Below are 22,834 nucleotides of genomic sequence, written 5' to 3' on the forward strand. Positions count from 1 at the left end.
AAGGAGCCACAGGCTACAGGACAGAGAGAGGGAGGACTGAAAAGACGGGGAGGCAGGGAGCCACTCAGAGCGAGATGGAGAAAGAAGGTGCGGGGGGGGGGCCGCAAAAAAAAATAATTTTGCAGCAGGTAAGGAAAGAGAGGGGGCCGGGGGAGAGACAGGGAGGGCCCAGGACGCACAAGAGAGGCAACGGGGCCCCAGTGGCCCAGGACTCACTGCGACTCTCGCTCTCAGCGCTGCTGGCACAATTTAGCCGTTCAGATGCTTCTTTCCCCTCCTCTCCTCCCTGCCTCTTCTGCAGCTCCAGACTCTAGGCCGTCCTCCACCTGAAGAGAATACGTGGGTGTCTTACAGCTCTTACCAGATGAGGCTTCCTAGGCACGTAGCCTAGCTCGCTCGTGCACTACACGCCCGTACCCAACTCCGGGTTACGCGTACAGACCCTACGGTGCACGTTGGTGGCCTGGCCCGCTGCGGGCTATGAAGGGGGATCCTTCCTCCCCCACCTGCATGGACAGGCTCTCTCTTGCCTGCGGCAGGAAGGCAGCTGGCAGCCAGAGCACCTTCAGTTTCTTCTTCTTTACCTTTCGTTGGCGTCTCCAGCTTCAGCCGAGGCAGCTCCTGTCCGCAGCCGGGAAGGGCTTTGTCTATCCCTTTTCGGCCCTGCGCTGCGAGGACGGCGAGGACGGGCAGAGAGAAGCCACGCGAGCCTGAGACGGCCGCAGGCAACGGCATCCCCGGGGGAAGGACAGACAACCACGTCCTCAGCACGGTCTCTGGGAGAGGGAAAGAAGAAACAGCGACCGTCATTACCGTCGATCGACCCTGGCCAAAGCCTCTCCTTCCGCAGGGGCTTCTGGACACACCGCTCCCTCCCCACGCTACTGCTAAGGGCCCCTGCACCAAGGGGGAATCCAGTGCGCTTGAGGGACGGCTTGCTGCCTTCACGACAGGGCCTGGGGGCGGCCTAAGGCTATGCAGCACGCTTATGGGGAGGTGCCGGAGCTGGGGGCAGGCGCACGGGGCAAGGGGGGCCAGGGGAGGCTGAGCGGGACCTCCGGTGGGCCGGGGAGGCGGCCATCATCTGCGCCCTGGGCACGGGGAAAAGGTCATCGTCCTCCTCCTTTCCCTCTTCCCTTCTGTCAGCTCCCGGGGAACTCACCGCTTCTCAGGAAGCGGCCGCACCCGCAAGCCCCCAGTAATCAACACGAATCCAACCCCAAAAATACACCTCGCGTACCGTACGCGCCACGGCCGCCCGGCACCCGAGCGCCGGAAGACCGCGCCTCCCGCCACGCCCGGCGAACCACGTGACAGGGCCGGCAGCCACTGCGCCAGGAATACAGCTCCCGGCATGCTCTGCGGCACAACCCGGCCGCCCGGCAGCCGCAAGGACTACAGCTCCCGGCATGCTCTGCGGCACAACCCGGCCGCCCGGCGGCCGGTTTGATGCGGAGCCACCCAGCATCCCTGCGAGCACAGCTGCAGGCGCAACAGCAGTTACGCAGCCACAACTAGGCACTAAACAAAGGCTTTCCAACACTGGAGGTCTAGAACAGGTAGACATTAGCACAGAAGCACAAGGGGCTCCGTCACCCTGCACAAATCTCCCCGTGCCTACACACGCACACGTTCAGAAGTTAGTTATCAGAAAACGCCCGACTCAGCCATTTGCCACAGTCACGAGACTCACGACATGATAACACGACATGACACGCGAGGTGGGCTCAGAGTTTTAAGGCAAGAAATACCTCCCACGCCCCCCACCCGAGATCTTTCAGGGTCCACACCTGCCATCGCCCCGCACCAAACCTACCCGGCCAAAGGCTTTCAGGTGGCCCGAAACACTGTACACAGAAAATAACCAGGGACAGACCTGCATTGTTCGGAAGCGAACGATGCCCGACCGGGGCTCCTCTGCGGGGCACGGAGCCCCCCGGCCCCGCCCGGAGACACACACCCGCCCCCCGCTGCCCGAACTCACCCACCAGCGCTCTCCGGCCCCCGGACACGGCCGCGCTGCTCTCTCAGGCGGCTGCCGCAGGCGAGGCTCGGGCACCGCCAGGCCTCCAGGCGTCCCGAGGGGCTGCCGGCCACCGCAGGGCATGGCTGCCGGCGGCCGGACCGCCGCGGCGCTCCCCGCCCAGCTCCGAGCAGGCTCCGCCGGCCGCGGGCTTCCCACGCCGGGCCGCAGAGGGGCCCCGGCACCGCACAGGGACGCCTCGCGACCCGGCCGCCACACGCACCGGCCCTTCGGCCTCCACACGCACCGCTCCCGCCCCCGCTCCGACGCGCCGCGCACGCGCCACCGGAAGCCCGAGCCCCGCGGGGCGGCCCTTAAAGGGCGGCCGGAAGGAACGGCCCCCACCGGCCCCGCCACCGCGCCCAGCCGGTGAGCGCCAGCGCCCCCTGCTGGCCGGGCCGCGCTCAGCTCGCGAGGGCGCCGAGGGCCGGGCGGGGCGGGACGCGCCGGCTCGGGGCCAGCGCCTTCTCGGAGCGAGCGGGAAACCCCTGCGGGCCCCGGTCACGGCCGGGCACAGCCGCGCGCCCTCCGAGAGCTGCTGAACGGGGCTGCCGCTCGTGACACATACCGAGCCGTCTGCGACGGGAGCGGGCAGAGGAGGAAGGGGCCGGCGGCCGCGGCGCCCTGGCCCCAGGCGGGGGGGGGGGGCTGGGGCCCGGGGGGCCGCCCCCCTCCTCACAGTTCCCTCACAGTTCCCTCACAGTTCCCTCACAGTTCCCTCACAGTTCCCTCACAGTTCCCTCACAGTTCCCTCACAGTTCCCTCACAGTTCCCTCACAGTTCCCTCACAGTTCCCTCACAGTTCCCTCACAGTTCCCTCACAGTTCCCTCACAGTTCCCTCACAGTTCCCTCACAGTTCCCTCACAGTTCCCTCACAGTTCCCTCACAGTTCCCTCACAGTTCCCTCACAGTTCCCTCACAGTTCCCTCACAGTTCCCTCACAGTTCCCTCACAGTTCCCTCACAGTTCCCTCACAGTTCCCTCACAGTTCCCTCACAGTTCATCCCATGGACGGAACCGGGACCTACTGTGAGGCACTGGGAAAGAAGTGGGAGGAAGCCGGGACAGACCAATATAGCCCAGTATGGACTAGACCAATATAGCCCAGTATGGACTAGACCAATATAGCCCAGTATGGACTAGACCAATATAGCCCAGTATGGACTGGAGGGAACTGCGAGGGAACCGCGAGAGAACCCCACAGAACAAACCATGGGGCACGAGAAGGCAGAGAATTAAGAATTAGGGACAGGGAGCCAGAAAAAAAAAAAGAAAAAAACCAAAGGGAGACAGAGAGCAAAAGGAATCGCAATGCGTACGGAGAGAAGAGAGAAACAATTCTAGCATAGGGTCACGCGGGAGCCAGGGACAGCAAGATGGAGAAAGGACAGAAGCTACAGGCTACAGGGCAGAGAGGGAAGAATTAATGAATAGACACAGAGAGATGGGCAGAAAGACATGGAGAAAGGCTAAAGATCACACGGCCTACAGGGAAGAGAGAAGAGAGGGAGGAATTTTAAAAACAGGGGCAAGAAGCCAGAGAGAGGGAGAGAGAAGCAACAATAAAATGGGGACAAGCCACAGGGCAGCGAGGAGGGAATCAATGAATAAGAACACGAGACCAAAGAGAACACAATGTAGAATGGAAAAAAGGAACAGCGGCCTACAGGGAAGGAGGAATTAAAGATCAGGGACTGGGAGGCAGACAGAGACACATGAAGAAACAAGTGAAAAAAAAGAAAAAAACAAACCAACAGCAATGGGCTACAAAGACAGAGAGGGAGGAAATGAGGAAATAAAACGTCGCAGCAAGGAGCTGGACAGAGAGAGATGAGGACAAACAAATAGCACGGGTCCACATGACAGAGAACGTGGAATTAGAACACAGAGAGAGGGAGCCGGACAGAGAGAGAGGCCGAGAGAAACATCTAGACAGGCTACAGCGGGCAGAGGCAGGAATTAAAACCTAGGGACAGGGAGCTGGACAGAGAGAGATGGAGGTCACAGGGAACAGCGGTGGCTGCAGGAAGAACAGGAATTCATGAATAGGGAAAGGGAGCTGGACAGAGAAGAACTCAGAAAGGCAAGAACAGTAGCAGGGTACAGAGCAGAGAAGACAAATTAAAAAGCACGGGGGGAGCGTTGAGGCAGACAGAGAGAGATTAAGAAAAAAGTCACGGGCTACGTGGCAAAGCAGGAGGAATTCAGAAACGAGGATGGGAACCAAGGGAGAGTGTGCTGGTGAAGGATAACGGGCATTAAAAGTGAGGGACGGGGAGCTGCGAAAAGCGAGGCAGAGAAAAACAGAATCACAGAGAGAATCACACAAAGCCAAAAAAGAAGAAACTGAACAACAGGAACAGGTGTAACCAAAGCGATGAAATCAACCAACCAGAGACGGTGTTCCATTACGGGAACATGGAGCGTACCAATCAGCGCACCTGTCGATCTGCATTTTAGTGCCTAGGCGATCGTTAATGTCAGCAGAACAACAGACAACATGCTTCTGTAAGAAAAGGATGACAAAACGCGGTTTCGCTTAGCGGACTGAGAAAACTAGCCAAGACTGCCAAGAGTAAGAGCCGAGAAGCTAAAAGGTAATTCCGGCAGGGGGAGATCGCGACCACCGACTCACAGACCACCACCGACCCAAGTAACACCACCTACTCAGAAGAGAACAACGGAAGAGGACAACCGAGCCTGCGCAGTGATTGACATACGGAACGAGCAAGTTTGTACCCATCGCTAGACAAGACAATAACGACTATGTATGAGTATGTAAAATTTTCATCTACAAATTGTACAGGAAAGGTGCGTGAGGTACGCACGCCAGGAGGAGCGATCCCCCGTGCATCCGGCGCCGTGAATATAGAATGCCTGCTCTTTAATACTAAATTGGTGTTGAGGAGTCGTTTCCGATTTTAACGCGTTTTTCGGTAACAGTTTTGGCACCCCAGGTGGGAACCTGCTTTTGAATCTCGACGGATCCGTGGGATCGTGGGACCTGCAGCCGGCCCCGAGGAATTCTCCGGGAGAGCTTCCGATCCCCGGGCCAGAGAATTCTGAGCAAGATCCCCTGGATTGAGGTAAACAAGGCATTCTTTGAAGAAGAAACTTAGGTAGAATAATACGTGGGGTTAGTTTCCCACATAGGATAGGATAGCGGGTTTGAGTCCCACAGGCCTGCCCGTAAGGCGCGGCGAAAGCCACGCAGGGTCGGGGCCAAGAGGTGCCTCGGTTGGTAAGTCTCTGCTAGGCGAAAGCCTGTGGAGCGGGACCCGAGGGTAGGGGAGTCTTCAACAGGGGGTTGAAGTCTCCAGGGATATCTAGCAGGGGGCTACAGATCCCAGTGGCAGATTTCCAGTGAGACCTCTAACGGGGGTTGGAGTCCCTCTGACTAGTATTTGTGATAGTGCACTATCACAACTACTAGTCGACTGGGAGACGGGAGCATTACTGAGTAGGAAACCTATCCCACAGAGAACACCTTTGCGATGTATTTTGAAGCACTGGAAAGACGTCGGGGGCGGTGACCCACTAACTCGGAAACCATTAATTGAATATTGCAATCATTGGTGGCCAACGTATCAATTGGAAGGTGGGCACAAATGGCCAGAACACGAGACATTGCAATATCGTACCATCTTGCAATTAATGTTGTTTTGTAAAAAGGGAAGGCAAATGGGAAGAAGTGGCATATGTTGATTTGTTCTTTACACCGTGGAATCATCCCGAGCAGCAGAAACAGCGTGAGGTATGTCCACAAGATTCTACGGCAATGTTTCTGAAAAGAGGAAAACGTGGTGAGAACTTGAAAGAGTGTTGCTCTACTTGTGATACTGGATACTTCGCTTGATGAAACTGACAAGAAAATAGTATGGAATACAGCCAGAAGGCAGGTGCAGGGAGCACATGCTAACAGGAATTTACAGAGAACAATGAATAAGAATTGTCCATCTACAAATCCCGAGTGGGACCCTAATCAGCCAGGACCCAGGGGAATGTTGACTAGATGTCAGAGAGAGATTTTATTTGGAGTAAGACAAGCAATGCCAAAAGCAATAAATTGGTCAAAATTTATGAAGTGAGACAAGAATTAAGTGAGTCCCCTTCAGCCTTTATGGAAAGACTGAAGGTGACCACCAGAAAATATACTCATTTGAACCCAGAAAAACCAGAAAAAGCAATTCAGCTGGTCTCTATATTCATAAGACAATCAGCCCCAGATGGGGGCGGGGGGAGAGAAAACAACCTTCAGAAACTAGAACAACCTGAATCCAGAGATCTGGGTTAAATGCTTGAAGTAGCTCGGCATGAAGGAGACCAGGGGAATCAACCCTAGCTGAACACCTGGTTACACTGAAGCTACGGAATGAAGAAATAGAATTTTTGGTAGATACGGGAGCCACTTATTTGGTATTGAATACACGTGAAGAGAAATTTGATCATAAATCAGTAGATGTTGCTAGCGCAACAGGGCAAAGAAAAATTAGCCCCTCTCAGAGCCATTAAAGTTTAAATTGGAGAAGCAATGGGCAACTCACCAGTTTCTGCATATGCCTGAATGTCCACTGCCTCTGTTATGACGAGATCTATTAGGTCAATTAGATGCTCAAGTAACTTTTAAAGATGGAGAGATTAAATCACTAATACCAGAATCAAAAGCCACAGAGGCGAGAGCGTTTATGTTACAGGATTCCTCCAGGGAGGAACGGGTTCCCGAGGAAGTGGAAAACGTAGTAATTCCTTTGGTTTGAGCGAGCGGAGCTCCGGAGCGATCTAAGTGGGCAGAGCCGGTAAAAGTAACCTTAAAGCCTGGAGCCAAGCCCGTAAGACAAAAACAATACCCTATTAAGCGAGAGGCTCGAAAAGGATTACAGAAGTTAATTATAAAATTTTTCAGAATATGAGCTTTTAGTGGAATGTGAATCAGAATATAGTACTCCTGTGTCGCCAGTAAAGAAATCTAGAGGCAAAGAGTATTAGCTAGTTCACGATTTAAGGGCTATAAATCAGGTGGTCCAAGATATACATCCGGTAGTAGCTAATCCATACACTTTACTGACCTCTTTTAAAGGAGGAGCATAAATGGTTTACTGTACTAGATTTGAAGGACGCCTTCTTTTGCATACCTCCAGGCATAAAAAGTCAAAGCCTATTTGCTTTGCAATGGGAAAGCCCCACCACAGAATGAAAGACACAGCTACCATGGACCGTACTTCCACAAGGATTTAAAAATAGTCCTACGATACTTGAGACTCAGCTGGCAAAAAAAAATTAGAGATATAGAAAAAACAGAACCCAGGGAGAGGCATCTTGTTACAGAATGCGGATGACATTCTGATAGCGGCACAAAGTAAAGAAAAATGTTTTGAAATTTTTAAATTTTCTGGGCCAAGGAAGATGCGGAGTTTCCAGAAACAAAACCCAAATAGGAAAAGAAGCAGCCATTTATTTAGGATTTGAAATATCTCAAAGACAAAGACAATTAGAAAGTGAAAAGAAAGAAACTATTTGTCAAATTCCCGAACCTAGCAGCCCGAAGGAACTGAGAGCTTTTCTGAAAACAATGAAATAGCATCAGCTCTGGATTCTGAACTATAGACTGTATGTAAAACCATTATTTGAGGCATTGAAAGACTCAAAAGGATAAATATTTAACCTGGATGCCCGGATGCCAAACGGCATTCAAAGAACTGAAAAGAGCCTCGATGATGGCCCCTGCATTAGGCCTACCTGATTTCGCTAAACCTTTTGAGTTGTTTGTCCACGAAAGACAACATTTAGCCCTTGGAGTGCTGACACAGCGACTGGGAACCTGGAAGAGACCTGTGGGCTACTTCTCCAAACAACCTGACCACGCGAGTAAAAGATGGCCTAGGTGTTTACGGGCAGTAGCAACAACAGCGCTGCCGATCCGGGAAGCCCCAAAGTTAACAATGGGACAGAAGATGACAGTATATGTCCCGCACATAGCGGTGACTGTTTTAGAACAAAAGGGGGGTCGTTGGCTATCCCTTAGCAGAATGTTGAAATATCAAGTTGTTCTGTTAGAACAAGACGATGTGGAATCGAAGACTACTGCTATACTGAATCCTGCTATGTTTTTAACAACAGAAAACCTTACGGACAATTTAGAACACGATCGCTTGCTAACTATTGAACAAGTCTATTCCAGCAGACCAGACCTGAGACACAAACCTCTGGGAAAATCCTGATCTGGAGTTGTTTACAGATGGAAGAAGCTCTGGGCGAGAAGAGAAGCGAATGGCCGGATATGCTGTCGTTATCGCCGCCGAGGGAATGGAGTCAGGGGTGCTGCCTGCAAACACCTCAGCACAGAAAGCAGTATTGGTAGCATTGAAGCGAGCTCTGCGAATGGCAGAAGGACAAAGGATAAATATCTAGACTGATTCCAAACGTGCATTTGGTGTGATCCACGATCATGGAGCTATTGGGAAGGAGAAAGGACTGCCATCAGCCCAAGAATCATCAATACAGCATAAAGAAGAAATTCTCCAACTTCCGGAAGACGTGCAGAAACCAAAAGAAGTGGCGGTAAAGCGTTGCAAAGCTCATCAATTTGGCCAGACGGCTGTAAACATAAGCAAACGACTGACCGATAAAGCTGCAAAGAGGACTGCAGAGCAAGGTATCCTTGCACTAGTACCAGTAAAACAGATCAGAATTCCAAAGTTGAAACCGAGATATAATAAATTGGATGAGCAATTAGCAGAACAATTGGAAGCATCACAAAACACAGAGAGATGGTAGGTAACACCAGAAAAACAAGTAATAACAACAACCACCCCACAAGTTATGACAGAACTTGCAAAAGAAAACCATGAGCAAACACATTAGGGTGTAGGCGCTACGGTTTTGAGTTTAAAAACATCTGTAGCGTGTGTAGGCACGACAAGAATAGTTAAACCCATAGTAGCTAAGTGTCCAATCTGTCCTAGAAATAATCCCCTGAACCAAAGGAAACAACCTTTAGGAGTAACAAAACAAAAAATTCTCCCGGAAATTATTAGCAAATTAAGTTCTCTGAGTTACCCAGACAAAATAGATAGAGCAGTATTTGTCAGTGCTGATTGACATTTTCTAGATGGCCAGCAGCTTTCTCGTGCTGCACCGACAAAGCTAGAGTAGTAGTTAAGACGTTGCTGAAGGAAATAATACCAAGATTTAGAGTGCCAACGGGAATGTCCTCTGATAGAGCACCACATTTTTTTGCAGAGGTACTTCAACAAATTAATAAAATTTTGGGTAGAAAATGGGACCTGCATACACCCTGGAGACCACAATCAAGTGAAAAATTTCAGAACATGAAGCAAACACTAAACTGACATAGTGGAATATTATTGATCTAGGATGGAAGTATTGAGAAAATTATTATTTCAGAACTTCCAAACAGGGGAAATGTAACCAAAGTGATGAAATCAACCAGAGACGGTGTTCCATTACGGGAACATGGAGCGTACCAATCAGCGTATCTGTCGATCTGCATTTTAGTCCGTAGGCGATCATTAATGCGAACAGAACAACAGACAACGTGCTTCTGTCAGAAAAGGATGAAAAAACGCTGTTTCGCTTAGCGGACTGAGAAAACTAGCCAAGACTGCCAAGAGTAAGAGCCGAGAAGCTAAAAGGTAATTCCGGCAGGGGGAGATCGCGACCACCGACTCACAGACCACCACCGACCCAAGTAACAGAAGAGAACAACGGAAGAGGACAACCGAGCCTGCGCAGCGATTTACATACGGAACGAGCAAGTTTGTACCAATCAGCAGACAGGACAATAATGAATATGTATGAATACGTAAAACATTGATCTACAAATTGTACGGGAAAGGTGCGTGAGGTACGCACGCCAGGAGGAGCGATCCCCCGTGCATCCGGCGCCGCGAATAAAGAATGCCTGCTCTTTAATACTAAATTGGTGTTGAGGAGTCGTTTCCGATTTTAACGCGTTTTTCGGTAACACAGGGAGTCAGATCAAGAGAGCCAGTGAACAACAAAACACCGACAGGCTACAGGACAGAGCAGGAGGAATAAAAAAAAAAAACGGAGCCAGAGCCAGGCAGAGAGAGGCGGAGAAAGAAAAAGGAACCACAGGCTACAGGACAGAGAGAGGGAGGACTGAAAAGACAGGGAGGCAAGGAGCCACTCAGAGCGAGATGGAGAAAGAAGGTGCGGTGGGGGGGGCCGCAAAAAAAAAAAGTAAATTTTGCAGCAGGTAAGGAAAGAGAGGGGGCCGGGGGAGAGACAGGGAGGGCCCAGGACGCACAAGAGAGGCAACGGGGCCCCAGTGGCCCAGGACTCACCGCGACTCTCGCTCTCAGCGCTGCTGGCACAATTTAGCCGTTCAGATGCTTCTTTCCCCTCCTCTCCTCCCTGCCTCTTCTGCAGCTCCAGACTCTAGGCCGTCCTCCACCTGAAGAGAATACGTGGGTGTCTTACAGCTCTTACCAGATGAGGCTTCCTAGGCACGTAGCCTAGCTCGCTCGTGCACTACACGCCCGTACCCAACTCCAGGTTACGCGTACAGACCCTACGGTGCACGTTGGTGGCCTGGCCCGCTGCGGGCTATGAAGGGGGATCCTTCCTCCCCCACCTGCATGGACAGGCTCTCTCTTGCCTGCGGCAGGAAGGCAGCTGGCAGCCAGAGCACCTTCAGTTTCTTCTTCTTTACCTTTCGTTGGCGTCTGCAGCTTCAGCCGAGGCAGCTCCCGTCCGCAGCCGGGAAGGGTTTTGTCTATCCCTTTTCGGCCCTGCGCTGCGAGGACGGGCAGAGAGAAGCCACGCGAGCCTGAGACGGCCGCAGGCAACGGCATCCCCGGGGGAAGGACAGACAACCACGTCCTCAGCACGGTCTCTGGGAGAGGGAAAGAAGAAACAGCGACCGTCATTACCGTCGATCGACCCTGGCCAAAGCCTCTCCTTCTGCAGGGGCTTCTGGACACACCGCTCCCTCCCCACGCTACTGCTAAGGGCCCCTGCGCCAAGGGGGAATCCAGTGCGCTTGAGGGACGGCTTGCTGCCTTCACGACAGGGCCTGGGGGCGGCCTAAGGCTATGCAGCACGCTTATAGGGAGGTGCCGGAGCTGGGGGCAGGCGCACGGGGCAAGGGGGGCCAGGGGAGGCTGAGCGGGACCTCCGGTGGGCCGGGGAGGCGGCCATCATCTGCGCCCTGGGCACGGGGAAAAGGTCATCGTCCTCCTCCTTTCCCTCTTCCCTTCTGTCAGCTCCCGGGGAACTCACCGCTTCTCAGGAAGCGGCCGCACCCGCAAGCCCCCAGTAATCAACACGAATCCAACCCCAAAAATACACCTCGCGTACTGTACGCGCCACGGCCGCCCGGCACCCGAGCGCCGGAAGACCGCGCCTCCCGCCACGCCCGGCGAACCACGTGACAGGGCCGGCAGCCACTGCGCCAGGCATACAGCTCCCGGCATGCTCTGCGGCACAACCCGGCCGCCCGGCAGCCGCAAGGACTACAGCTCCCGGCATGCTCTGCGGCACAACCCGGCCGCCCGGCGGCCGGTTTGATGCGGAGCCACCCAGCATCCCTGCGAGCACAGCTGCAGGCGCAACAGCAGTTACGCAGCCACAACTAGGCACTAAACAAAGGCTTTCCAACACTGGAGGTCTAGAACAGGTAGACATTAGCACAGAAGCACAAGGGGCTCCGTCACCCTGCACAAATCTCCCCGTGCCTACACACGCACACGTTCAGAAGTTAGTTATCAGAAAACGCCCGACTCAGCCATTTGCCACAGTCACGAGACTCACGACATGATAACACGACATGACACACGAGGTGGGCTCAGAGTTTTAAGGCAAGAAATACCTCCCACGCCCCCCACCCGAGATCTTTCAGGGTCCACACCTGCCATCGCCCCGCACCAAACCTACCCGGCCAAAGGCTTTCAGGTGGCCCGAAACACTGTACACAGAAAATAACCAGGGACAGACCTGCATTGTTCGGAAGCGAACGATGCCCGACCGGGGCTCCTCTGCGGGGCACGGAGCCCCCCGGCCCCGCCCGGAGACACACACCCGCCCCCCGCTGCCCGAACTCACCCACCAGCGCTCTCCGGCCCCCGGACACGGCCGCGCTGCTCTCTCAGGCGGCTGCCGCAGGCGAGGCTCGGGCACCGCCAGGCCTCCAGGCGTCCCGAGGGGCTGCCGGCCACCGCAGGGGATGGCTGCCGGCGGCCGGACCGCCGCGGCGCTCCCCGCCCAGCTCCCAGCAGGCTCCGCCGGCCGCGGGCTTCCCACGCCGGGCCGCAGAGGGGCCCCGGCACCGCACAGGGACGCCTCGCGACCCGGCCGCCACACGCACCGGCCCTTCGGCCTCCACACGCACCGCTCCCGCCCCCACTCCGACGCGCCGCGCACGCGCCACCGGAAGCCCGAGCCCCGCGGGGCGGCCCTTAAAGGGCGGCCGGAAGGAACGGCCCCCACCGGCCCCGCCACCGCGCCCAGCCGGTGAGCGCCAGCGCCCCCTGCTGGCCGGGCCGCGCTCAGCTCGCGAGGGCGCCGAGGGCCGGGCGGGGCGGGACGCGCCGGCTCGGGGCCAGCGCCTTCTCGGGGCGAGCGGGAAACCCCTGCGGGCCCCGGTCACGGCCGGGCACAGCCGCGCGCCCTCCGAGAGCTGCTGAACGGGGCTGCCGCTCGTGACACATACCGAGCCGTCTGCGACGGGAGCGGGCAGAGGAGGAAGGGGCCGGCGGCCGCGGCGCCCTGGCCCCAGGCGGGGGGGGGGGCTGGGGCCCGGGGGGCCGCCCCCCTCCTCACAGGTCCCTCACAGTTCCCTCACAGTTCCCTCACAGTTCCCTCACAGTTCCCTCACAGTTCCCTCACAGTTCATCCCATGGACGGAACCGGGACCTACTGTGAGGCACTGGGAAAGAAGTGGGAGGAAGCCGGGACAGACCAATATAGCCCAGTATGGACTAGACCAATATAGCCCAGTATGGACTGGAGGGAACTGTGAGGGAACCGCGAGAGAACCCCACAGAACAAACCATGGGGCACGAGAAGGCAGAGAATTAAGAATTAGGGACAGGGAGCCAGAAAAAAAAAAAAGAAAAAAACCAAAGGGAGACAGAGAGCAAAAGGAATCGCAATGCGTACGGAGAGAAGAGAGAAACAATTCTAGCATAGGGTCACGCGGGAGCCAGGGACAGCAAGATGGAGAAAGGACAGAAGCTACAGGCTACAGGGCAGAGAGGGAAGAATTAATGAATAGACACAGAGAGATGGGCAGAAAGACATGGAGAAAGGCTAAAGATCACACGGCCAACAGGGAAGAGAGAAGAGAGGGAGGAATTTTAAAAACAGGGGCAAGAAGCCAGAGAGAGGGAGAGAGAAGCAACAATAAAATGGGGACAAGCCACAGGGCAGCGAGGAGGGAATCAATGAATAAGAACACGAGACCAAAGAGAACACAATGTAGAATGGAAAAAAGGAACAGCGGCCTACAGGGAAGGAGGAATTAAAGATCAGGGACTGGGAGGCAGACAGAGACACATGAAGAAACAAGTGAAAAAAAAAAAAAACAACAAACCAACAGCAATGGGCTACAAAGACAGAGAGGGAGGAAATGAGGAAATAAAACATCGCAGCAAGGAGCTGGACAGAGAGAGATGAGGACAAACAAATAGCACGGGTCCACGTGACAGAGAACGTGGAATTAGAACACAGAGAGAGGGAGCCGGACAGAGAGAGAGGCCGAGAGAAACATCTAGACAGGCTACAGCGGGCAGAGGCAGGAATTAAAACCTAGGGACAGGGAGCTGGACAGAGAGAGATGGAGGTCACAGGGAACAGCGGTGGCTGCAGGAAGAACAGGAATTCATGAATAGGGCAAGGGAGCTGGACAGAGAAGAACTCAGAAAGGCAAGAACAGTAGCAGGGTACAGAGCAGAGAAGACAAATTAAAAAGCACGGGGGGAGCGTTGAGGCAGACAGAGAGAGATTAAGAAAAAAGTCATGGGCTACGTGGCAAAGCAGGAGGAATTCAGAAACGAGGATGGGAACCAAGGGAGAGTGTGCTGGTGAAGGATAACGGGCATTAAAAGTGAGGGACGGGGAGCTGGGAAAAGCGAGGCAGAGAAAAACAGAATCACAGAGAGAATCACACAAAGCCAGAAAAGAAGAAACTGAACAACAGGAACAGGTGTAACCAAAGCGATGAAATCAACCAACCAGAGACGGTGTTCCATTACAGGAACATGGAGCGTACCAATCAGCGCACCTGTCGATCTGCATTTTAGTGCCTAGGCGATTGTTAATGTCAGCAGAACAACAGACAACATGCTTCTGTAAGAAAAGGATGACAAAACGCGGTTTCGCTTAGCGGACTGAGAAAACTAGCCAAGACTGCCAAGAGTAAGAGCCGAGAAGCTAAAAGGTAATTCCGGCAGGGGGAGATCGCGACCACCGACTCACAGACCACCACCGACCCAAGTAACACCACCTACTCAGAAGAGAACAACGGAAGAGGACAACCGAGCCTGCGCAGTGATTGACATACGGAACGAGCAAGTTTGTACCCATCGCTAGACAAGACAATAACGACTATGTATGAGTATGTAAAATTTTCATCTACAAATTGTACAGGAAAGGTGCGTGAGGTACGCACGCCAGGAGGAGCGATCCCCCGTGCATCCGGCGCCGTGAATATAGAATGCCTGCTCTTTAATACTAAATTGGTGTTGAGGAGTCGTTTCCGATTTTAACGCGTTTTTCGGTAACAGTTTTGGCACCCCAGGTGGGAACCTGCTTTTGAATCTCGACGGATCCGTGGGATCGTGGGACCTGCAGCCGGCCCCGAGGAATTCTCCGGGAGAGCTTCCGATCCCCGGGCCAGAGAATTCTGAGCAAGATCCCCTGGATTGAGGTAAACAAGGCATTCTTTGAAGAAGAAACTTAGGTAGAATAATACGTGGGGTTAGTTTCCCACATAGGATAGGATAGCGGGTTTGAGTCCCACAGGCCTGCCCGTAAGGCGCGGCGAAAGCCACGCAGGGTCGGGGCCAAGAGGTGCCTCGGTTGGTAAGTCTCTGCTAGGCGAAAGCCTGTGGAGCGGGACCCGAGGGTAGGGGAGTCTTCAACAGGGGGTTGAAGTCTCCAGGGATATCTAGCAGGGGGCTACAGATCCCAGTGGCAGATTTCCAGTGAGACCTCTAACGGGGGTTGGAGTCCCTCTGACTAGTATTTGTGATAGTGCACTATCACAACTACTAGTCGACTGGGAGACGGGAGCATTACTGAGTAGGAAACCTATCCCACAGAGAACACCTTTGCGATGTATTTTGAAGCACTGGAAAGACGTCGGGGGCGGTGACCCACTAACTCGGAAACCATTAATTGAATATTGCAATCATTGGTGGCCAACGTATCAATTGGAAGGTGGGCACAAATGGCCAGAACACGAGACATTGCAATATCGTACCATCTTGCAATTAATGTTGTTTTGTAAAAAGGGAAGGCAAATGGGAAGAAGTGGCATATGTTGATTTGTTCTTTACACCGTGGAATCATCCCGAGCAGCAGAAACAGCGTGAGGTATGTCCACAAGATTCTACGGCAATGTTTCTGAAAAGAGGAAAACGTGGTGAGAACTTGAAAGAGTGTTGCTCTACTTGTGATACTGGATACTTCGCTTGATGAAACTGACAAGAAAATAGTATGGAATACAGCCAGAAGGCAGGTGCAGGGAGCACATGCTAACAGGAATTTACAGAGAACAATGAATAAGAATTGTCCATCTACAAATCCCGAGTGGGACCCTAATCAGCCAGGACCCAGGGGAATGTTGACTAGATGTCAGAGAGAGATTTTATTTGGAGTAAGACAAGCAATGCCAAAAGCAATAAATTGGTCAAAATTTATGAAGTGAGACAAGAATTAAGTGAGTCCCCTTCAGCCTTTATGGAAAGACTGAAGGTGACCACCAGAAAATATACTCATTTGAACCCAGAAAAACCAGAAAAAGCAATTCAGCTGGTCTCTATATTCATAAGACAATCAGCCCCAGATGGGGGCGGGGGGAGAGAAAACAACCTTCAGAAACTAGAACAACCTGAATCCAGAGATCTGGGTTAAATGCTTGAAGTAGCTCGGCATGAAGGAGACCAGGGGAATCAACCCTAGCTGAACACCTGGTTACACTGAAGCTACGGAATGAAGAAATAGAATTTTTGGTAGATACGGGAGCCACTTATTTGGTATTGAATACACGTGAAGAGAAATTTGATCATAAATCAGTAGATGTTGCTAGCGCAACAGGGCAAAGAAAAATTAGCCCCTCTCAGAGCCATTAAAGTTTAAATTGGAGAAGCAATGGGCAACTCACCAGTTTCTGCATATGCCTGAATGTCCACTGCCTCTGTTATGACGAGATCTATTAGGTCAATTAGATGCTCAAGTAACTTTTAAAGATGGAGAGATTAAATCACTAATACCAGAATCAAAAGCCACAGAGGCGAGAGCGTTTATGTTACAGGATTCCTCCAGGGAGGAACGGGTTCCCGAGGAAGTGGAAAACGTAGTAATTCCTTTGGTTTGAGCGAGCGGAGCTCCGGAGCGATCTAAGTGGGCAGAGCCGGTAAAAGTAACCTTAAAGCCTGGAGCCAAGCCCGTAAGACAAAAACAATACCCTATTAAGCGAGAGGCTCGAAAAGGATTACAGAAGTTAATTATAAAATTTTTCAGAATATGAGCTTTTAGTGGAATGTGAATCAGAATATAGTACTCCTGTGTCGCCAGTAAAGAAATCTAGAGGCAAAGAGTATTAGCTAGTTCACGATTTAAGGGCTATAAATCAGGTGGTCCAAGATATACATCCGGTAGTAGCTAATCCATACACTTTACTGACCTCTTTTAAAGGAGGAGCATAAATGGTTTACTGTACTAGATTTGAAGGACGCCTTCTTTTGCATACCTCCAGGCATAAAAAGTCAAAGCCTATTTGCTTTGCAATGGGAAAGCCCCACCACAGAATGAAAGACACAGCTACCATGGACCGTACTTCCACAAGGATTTAAAAATAGTCCTACGATACTTGAGACTCAGCTGGCAAAAAAAAATTAGAGATATAGAAAAAACAGAACCCAGGGAGAGGCATCTTGTTACAGAATGCGGATGACATTCTGATAGCGGCACAAAGTAAAGAAAAATGTTTTGAAATTTTTAAATTTTCTGGGCCAAGGAAGATGCGGAGTTTCCAGAAACAAAACCCAAATAGGAAAAGAAGCAGCCATTTATTTAGGATTTGAAATATCTCAAAGACAAAGACAATTAGAAAGTGAAAAGAAAGAAACTATTTGTCAAATTCCCGAACCTAGCAGCCCGAAGGAACTGAGAGCTTTTCTGAAAACAATGAAATAGCATCAGCTCTGGATTCTGAACTATAGACTGTATGTAAAACCATTATTTGAGGCATTGAAAGACTCAAAAGGATAAATATTTAACCTGGATGCCCGGATGCCAAACGGCATTCAAAGAACTGAAAAGAGCCTCGATGATGGCCCCTGCATTAGGCCTACCTGATTTCGCTAAACCTTTTGAGTTGTTTGTCCACGAAAGACAACATTTAGCCCTTGGAGTGCTGACACAGCGACTGGGAACCTGGAAGAGACCTGTGGGCTACTTCTCCAAACAACCTGACCACGCGAGTAAAAGATGGCCTAGGTGTTTACGGGCAGTAGCAACAACAGCGCTGCCGATCCGGGAAGCCCCAAAGTTAACAATGGGACAGAAGATGACAGTATATGTCCCGCACATAGCGGTGACTGTTTTAGAACAAAAGGGGGGTCGTTGGCTATCCCTTAGCAGAATGTTGAAATATCAAGTTGTTCTGTTAGAACAAGACGATGTGGAATCGAAGACTACTGCTATACTGAATCCTGCTATGTTTTTAACAACAGAAAACCTTACGGACAATTTAGAACACGATCGCTTGCTAACTATTGAACAAGTCTATTCCAGCAGACCAGACCTGAGACACAAACCTCTGGGAAAATCCTGATCTGGAGTTGTTTACAGATGGAAGAAGCTCTGGGCGAGAAGAGAAGCGAATGGCCGGATATGCTGTCGTTATCGCCGCCGAGGGAATGGAGTCAGGGGTGCTGCCTGCAAACACCTCAGCACAGAAAGCAGTATTGGTAGCATTGAAGCGAGCTCTGCGAATGGCAGAAGGACAAAGGATAAATATCTAGACTGATTCCAAACGTGCATTTGGTGTGATCCACGATCATGGAGCTATTGGGAAGGAGAAAGGACTGCCATCAGCCCAAGAATCATCAATACAGCATAAAGAAGAAATTCTCCAACTTCCGGAAGACGTGCAGAAACCAAAAGAAGTGGCGGTAAAGCGTTGCAAAGCTCATCAATTTGGCCAGACGGCTGTAAACATAAGCAAACGACTGACCGATAAAGCTGCAAAGAGGACTGCAGAGCAAGGTATCCTTGCACTAGTACCAGTAAAACAGATCAGAATTCCAAAGTTGAAACCGAGATATAATAAATTGGATGAGCAATTAGCAGAACAATTGGAAGCATCACAAAACACAGAGAGATGGTAGGTAACACCAGAAAAACAAGTAATAACAACAACCACCCCACAAGTTATGACAGAACTTGCAAAAGAAAACCATGAGCAAACACATTAGGCTGTAGGCGCTACGGTTTTGAGTTTAAAAACATCTGTAGCGTGTGTAGGCACGACAAGAATAGTTAAACCCATAGTAGCTAAGTGTCCAATCTGTCCTAGAAATAATCCCCTGAACCAAAGGAAACAACCTTTAGGAGTAACAAAACAAAAAATTCTCCCGGAAATTATTAGCAAATTAAGTTCTCTGAGTTACCCAGACAAAATAGATAGAGCAGTATTTGTCAGTGCTGATTGACATTTTCTAGATGGCCAGCAGCTTTCTCGTGCTGCACCGACAAAGCTAGAGTAGTAGTTAAGACGTTGCTGAAGGAAATAATACCAAGATTTAGAGTGCCAACGGGAATGTCCTCTGATAGAGCACCACATTTTTTTGCAGAGGTACTTCAACAAATTAATAAAATTTTGGGTAGAAAATGGGACCTGCATACACCCTGGAGACCACAATCAAGTGAAAAATTTCAGAACATGAAGCAAACACTAAACTGACATAGTGGAATATTATTGATCTAGGATGGAAGTATTGAGAAAATTATTATTTCAGAACTTCCAAACAGGGGAAATGTAACCAAAGTGATGAAATCAACCAGAGACGGTGTTCCATTACGGGAACATGGAGCGTACCAATCAGCGTATCTGTCGATCTGCATTTTAGTCCGTAGGCGATCATTAATGCGAACAGAACAACAGACAACGTGCTTCTGTCAGAAAAGGATGAAAAAACGCTGTTTCGCTTAGCGGACTGAGAAAACTAGCCAAGACTGCCAAGAGTAAGAGCCGAGAAGCTAAAAGGTAATTCCGGCAGGGGGAGATCGCGACCACCGACTCACAGACCACCACCGACCCAAGTAACAGAAGAGAACAACGGAAGAGGACAACCGAGCCTGCGCAGCGATTTACATACGGAACGAGCAAGTTTGTACCAATCAGCAGACAGGACAATAATGAATATGTATGAATACGTAAAACATTGATCTACAAATTGTACGGGAAAGGTGCGTGAGGTACGCACGCCAGGAGGAGCGATCCCCCGTGCATCCGGCGCCACGAATAAAGAATGCCTGCTCTTTAATACTAAATTGGTGTTGAGGAGTCGTTTCCGATTTTAACGCGTTTTTCGGTAACACAGGGAGTCAGATCAAGAGAGCCAGTGAACAACAAAACACCGACAGGCTACAGGACAGAGCAGGAGGAAAAAAAAAAAAAAAAACGGAGCCAGAGCCAGGCAGAGAGAGGCGGAGAAAGAAAAAGGAGCCACAGGCTACAGGACAGAGAGAGGGAGGACTGAAAAGACAGGGAGGCAAGGAGCCACTCAGAGCGAGATGGAGAAAGAAGGTGCGGGGGGGGGGGGGCCGCAAAAAAAAAAGTAAATTTTGCAGCAGGTAAGGAAAGAGAGGGGGCCGGGGGAGAGACAGGGAGGGCCCAGGACGCACAAGAGAGGCAACGGGGCCCCAGTGGCCCAGGACTCACCGCGACTCTCGCTCTCAGCGCTGCTGGCACAATTTAGCCGTTCAGATGCTTCTTTCCCCTCCTCTCCTCCCTGCCTCTTCTGCAGCTCCAGACTCTAGGCCGTCCTCCACCTGAAGAGAATACGTGGGTGTCTTACAGCTCTTACCAGATGAGGCTTCCTAGGCACGTAGCCTAGCTCGCCCGTGCTGGAGCTGGGGGCAGGCGCACGGGGCAAGGGGGGCCAGGGGAGGCTGAGGGGGAGCTCTGGTGAGCTGGGGAGTCGGCCATCTTCTGCACCCAGAAGCTGCAGGGGGAAAAGGTCATCATCCTCCTCCTCCTTTCCCTCTTCCCTTCTATCAGCTCCCGGGTAACTCCTAGGGCTGCCCTCACCCGCTCGCCTTTAGCATACCAGAAGCCTGCCTCAGCGGGTCATTTGAAGCTTCCCATCCCACCAGCCCCAGTAGTACAGGCACACAAGGAGATACCCCTGCACCCACCAAAGGGGCTCGCTCACCTCGCCGGCAGCCCTAGGCCTCACCCGACACAGGGAATCGTGTCCGACACACCACCACGCTGCAGCAAGAGCAGAGGAGGCCTTTCCTTACCAGGAAGCAGCAACGAGCACGGCGGCATCACCTCACAGGCACCGCAGCATCGCAGGGCTGTTACCTGCGGAGAGAGCAATGGGGATCACAGGGACGCCACCGCGCGTGCACGGCTCCCGGGCTCAGTACCCAATTCTGGTCGCTGGGCAGCAGCATTATCTGAATTACTCTTCTCGATTAATACCATCCAGAAACCGTAACTTGGCTGCATCCACAGAGCTTCTATTCCTCTGCACCTTTCCCCCTCGCAGCCCCAGCAGCGCCATTCATTGCCTCTGCACCAAACAGCAAAGTGTCTCGAGGGAGGAGAAGCAGCACAGCAAACCTGGGGAACAAGGTTGGGTTCCCACCCCCGCAGAATAAGCCCCAGGAACTGCTTGTAGGCATGTGGCATCAGGGTTGTGATCGGGTTTTGGTTTGGTTTTCTTTTTTTTTCCCCCGCCTTCTTTACATAATGTAATAATTGGGGTTGCTTTTCCAAACTACTGAGTTCTGTGGGGATTTTTTGTGCTTTTGCCCTACAAAAAATGGTCATTTTCACTTTCGGTTTTGTGCATGAGAATGGTTGGTGGGTGCTTTTAGGTTGTTGTTCCTTCCCCCCACCCCCTTTTTTTTTTCCTTTCCAGCCGCACAAATCCAGCTGGAGTTGGCTTTCCCAGAAGCCCCAAGTTGTTTTCTTTCCACCAGAATTCTTCCTGTATTTTCACCCCTCATTGCAGGCCCAGAGTCAAGGGGTTTGAGGTATTTTTGTGCCCAGGCAGCAGCTCCCAGGCTGCATAAGCAGCCCCACAGGGGGAAGTCCCCGTTTGAGGGAATCGGCCCCAAATTGGGATGGGAAAGTGAAGAGAAGGAGAAAAAACCCTGAATAACCTGAAAAAGAACACCTACTCCAGCCCACCAAGCACCGGTCACCTTGCCTGACTCACCTCCAGGGCCCACATCACGCTCGGCTCATCGCTTAGCACCCTCGGATCACAAAAAAAAAAAAAAAAAAAAAGAGTAAAACCCATAATGGAGCCCTATAGCCATCAGTCACATCTTCCCTCCAGTACTACACACAGACTCACCTTCTTACAGCGCTCCCCTGGGCTCTCCTCCGTTGCCCTGCACGACTCATCCATCTGCACCTGGAAAAACAGTGTTACTGAACAAGTCACCTGGAGGCACAGCAACAGCTTAACCATTCCACAGCTCCTGCGCCCACGTAGGAATACCATCTAGAGCCCAACTACAGCCTGCCGTTAAAGGAAATGCATTAAATCAAACGTTAAGCCCTCGCACATACAAGCCGGAACAGCAAAAACACGGCACGCTCGCGCACCCAGGGCGCAGCCCGACGGAGGTCCACGCGCACCTCGCCGGTTTGATGCGGAGCCACCCAGCATCCCTGCGAGCACAGCTGCAGGCGCAACAGCAGTTTCACCTACACCCATCTCAGCGCGCAGCGCTTCTGAAGCTTTAAGCTGAAAGCCCTACCTTGACGCTTGGCCACACTAGAAGCGAGCCGTAGCTAGGACTCCACAGAAACACAGCAACACAAATTGCACACCCACAGCGGCGACAGCCTTGCAACTACTTAGACCAGGAACAACAGAGGAAAGTAAAACGGCTTCATCACCCGCACAGGAAAAGCGGCAGACGGAGGCAAAGGGTCAGCATTCATAGCCCTTACAGAACACAGGCGTTCTCTCTCCTTCCATTCCTAAACCCATCCCTTAGGTCTAAATATCGCAGCCCTGCTGTGGCAATAGCGAGAGCGGGGAACGAGAGCCCTGCCGCCGGCCGTTTGTGCGGCAGGACACAAAAACAGAGGGACATGTTTTGCCACACACAACCCTGAATCTCCTGAAAAGTTATGTTTACCAAAAATAGGCATTTGGAACATATTGCCAAAAACAAAACATTCGGCAATAAAACTTTTATGTGTTTGACACCCGCACATTTTTTGGGAACTTGCTATTTGCTTCCTGGTTTTGCTGGTCTTCCCTCAGAAGTTCTACCTGCAGCCAAGTTATTCCCACCCGCCCGACCGGTTCAAGCATTCACCTTCCTGGTATTACCAGCACATTGAG

The 22,834-nt window shown here is 51.9% G+C and overlaps 2 long non-coding RNA genes across 2 annotated transcripts; both read right to left on the bottom strand.

Moving 5' to 3' along the window:
• Nucleotides 1-122: 122 nt before the first annotated feature.
• Nucleotides 123-10,619, bottom strand: LOC142048876 (uncharacterized). The gene is made up of 3 exons (XR_012657555.1): nt 10,352-10,619; nt 585-776; nt 123-326 (listed from the first exon to the last, which is right to left on the bottom strand). It is a non-coding gene; the product is annotated as an uncharacterized LOC142048876 (long non-coding RNA).
• A 116-nt stretch (nt 10,620-10,735) lies between these two features.
• Nucleotides 10,736-22,461, bottom strand: LOC142048845 (uncharacterized). Its single transcript, XR_012657545.1, has 4 exons — nt 21,830-22,461; nt 20,672-20,826; nt 20,179-20,288; nt 10,736-10,902 (listed from the first exon to the last, which is right to left on the bottom strand). It is a non-coding gene; the product is annotated as an uncharacterized LOC142048845 (long non-coding RNA).
• Between the last annotated feature and the right edge of the window lie 373 nt (nt 22,462-22,834).

This window comes from Phalacrocorax aristotelis, chromosome 28 (genome assembly GCF_949628215.1).
Source record: "Phalacrocorax aristotelis chromosome 28, bGulAri2.1, whole genome shotgun sequence".
In the NCBI taxonomy this organism is placed as follows: domain Eukaryota; kingdom Metazoa; phylum Chordata; class Aves; order Suliformes; family Phalacrocoracidae; genus Phalacrocorax; species Phalacrocorax aristotelis.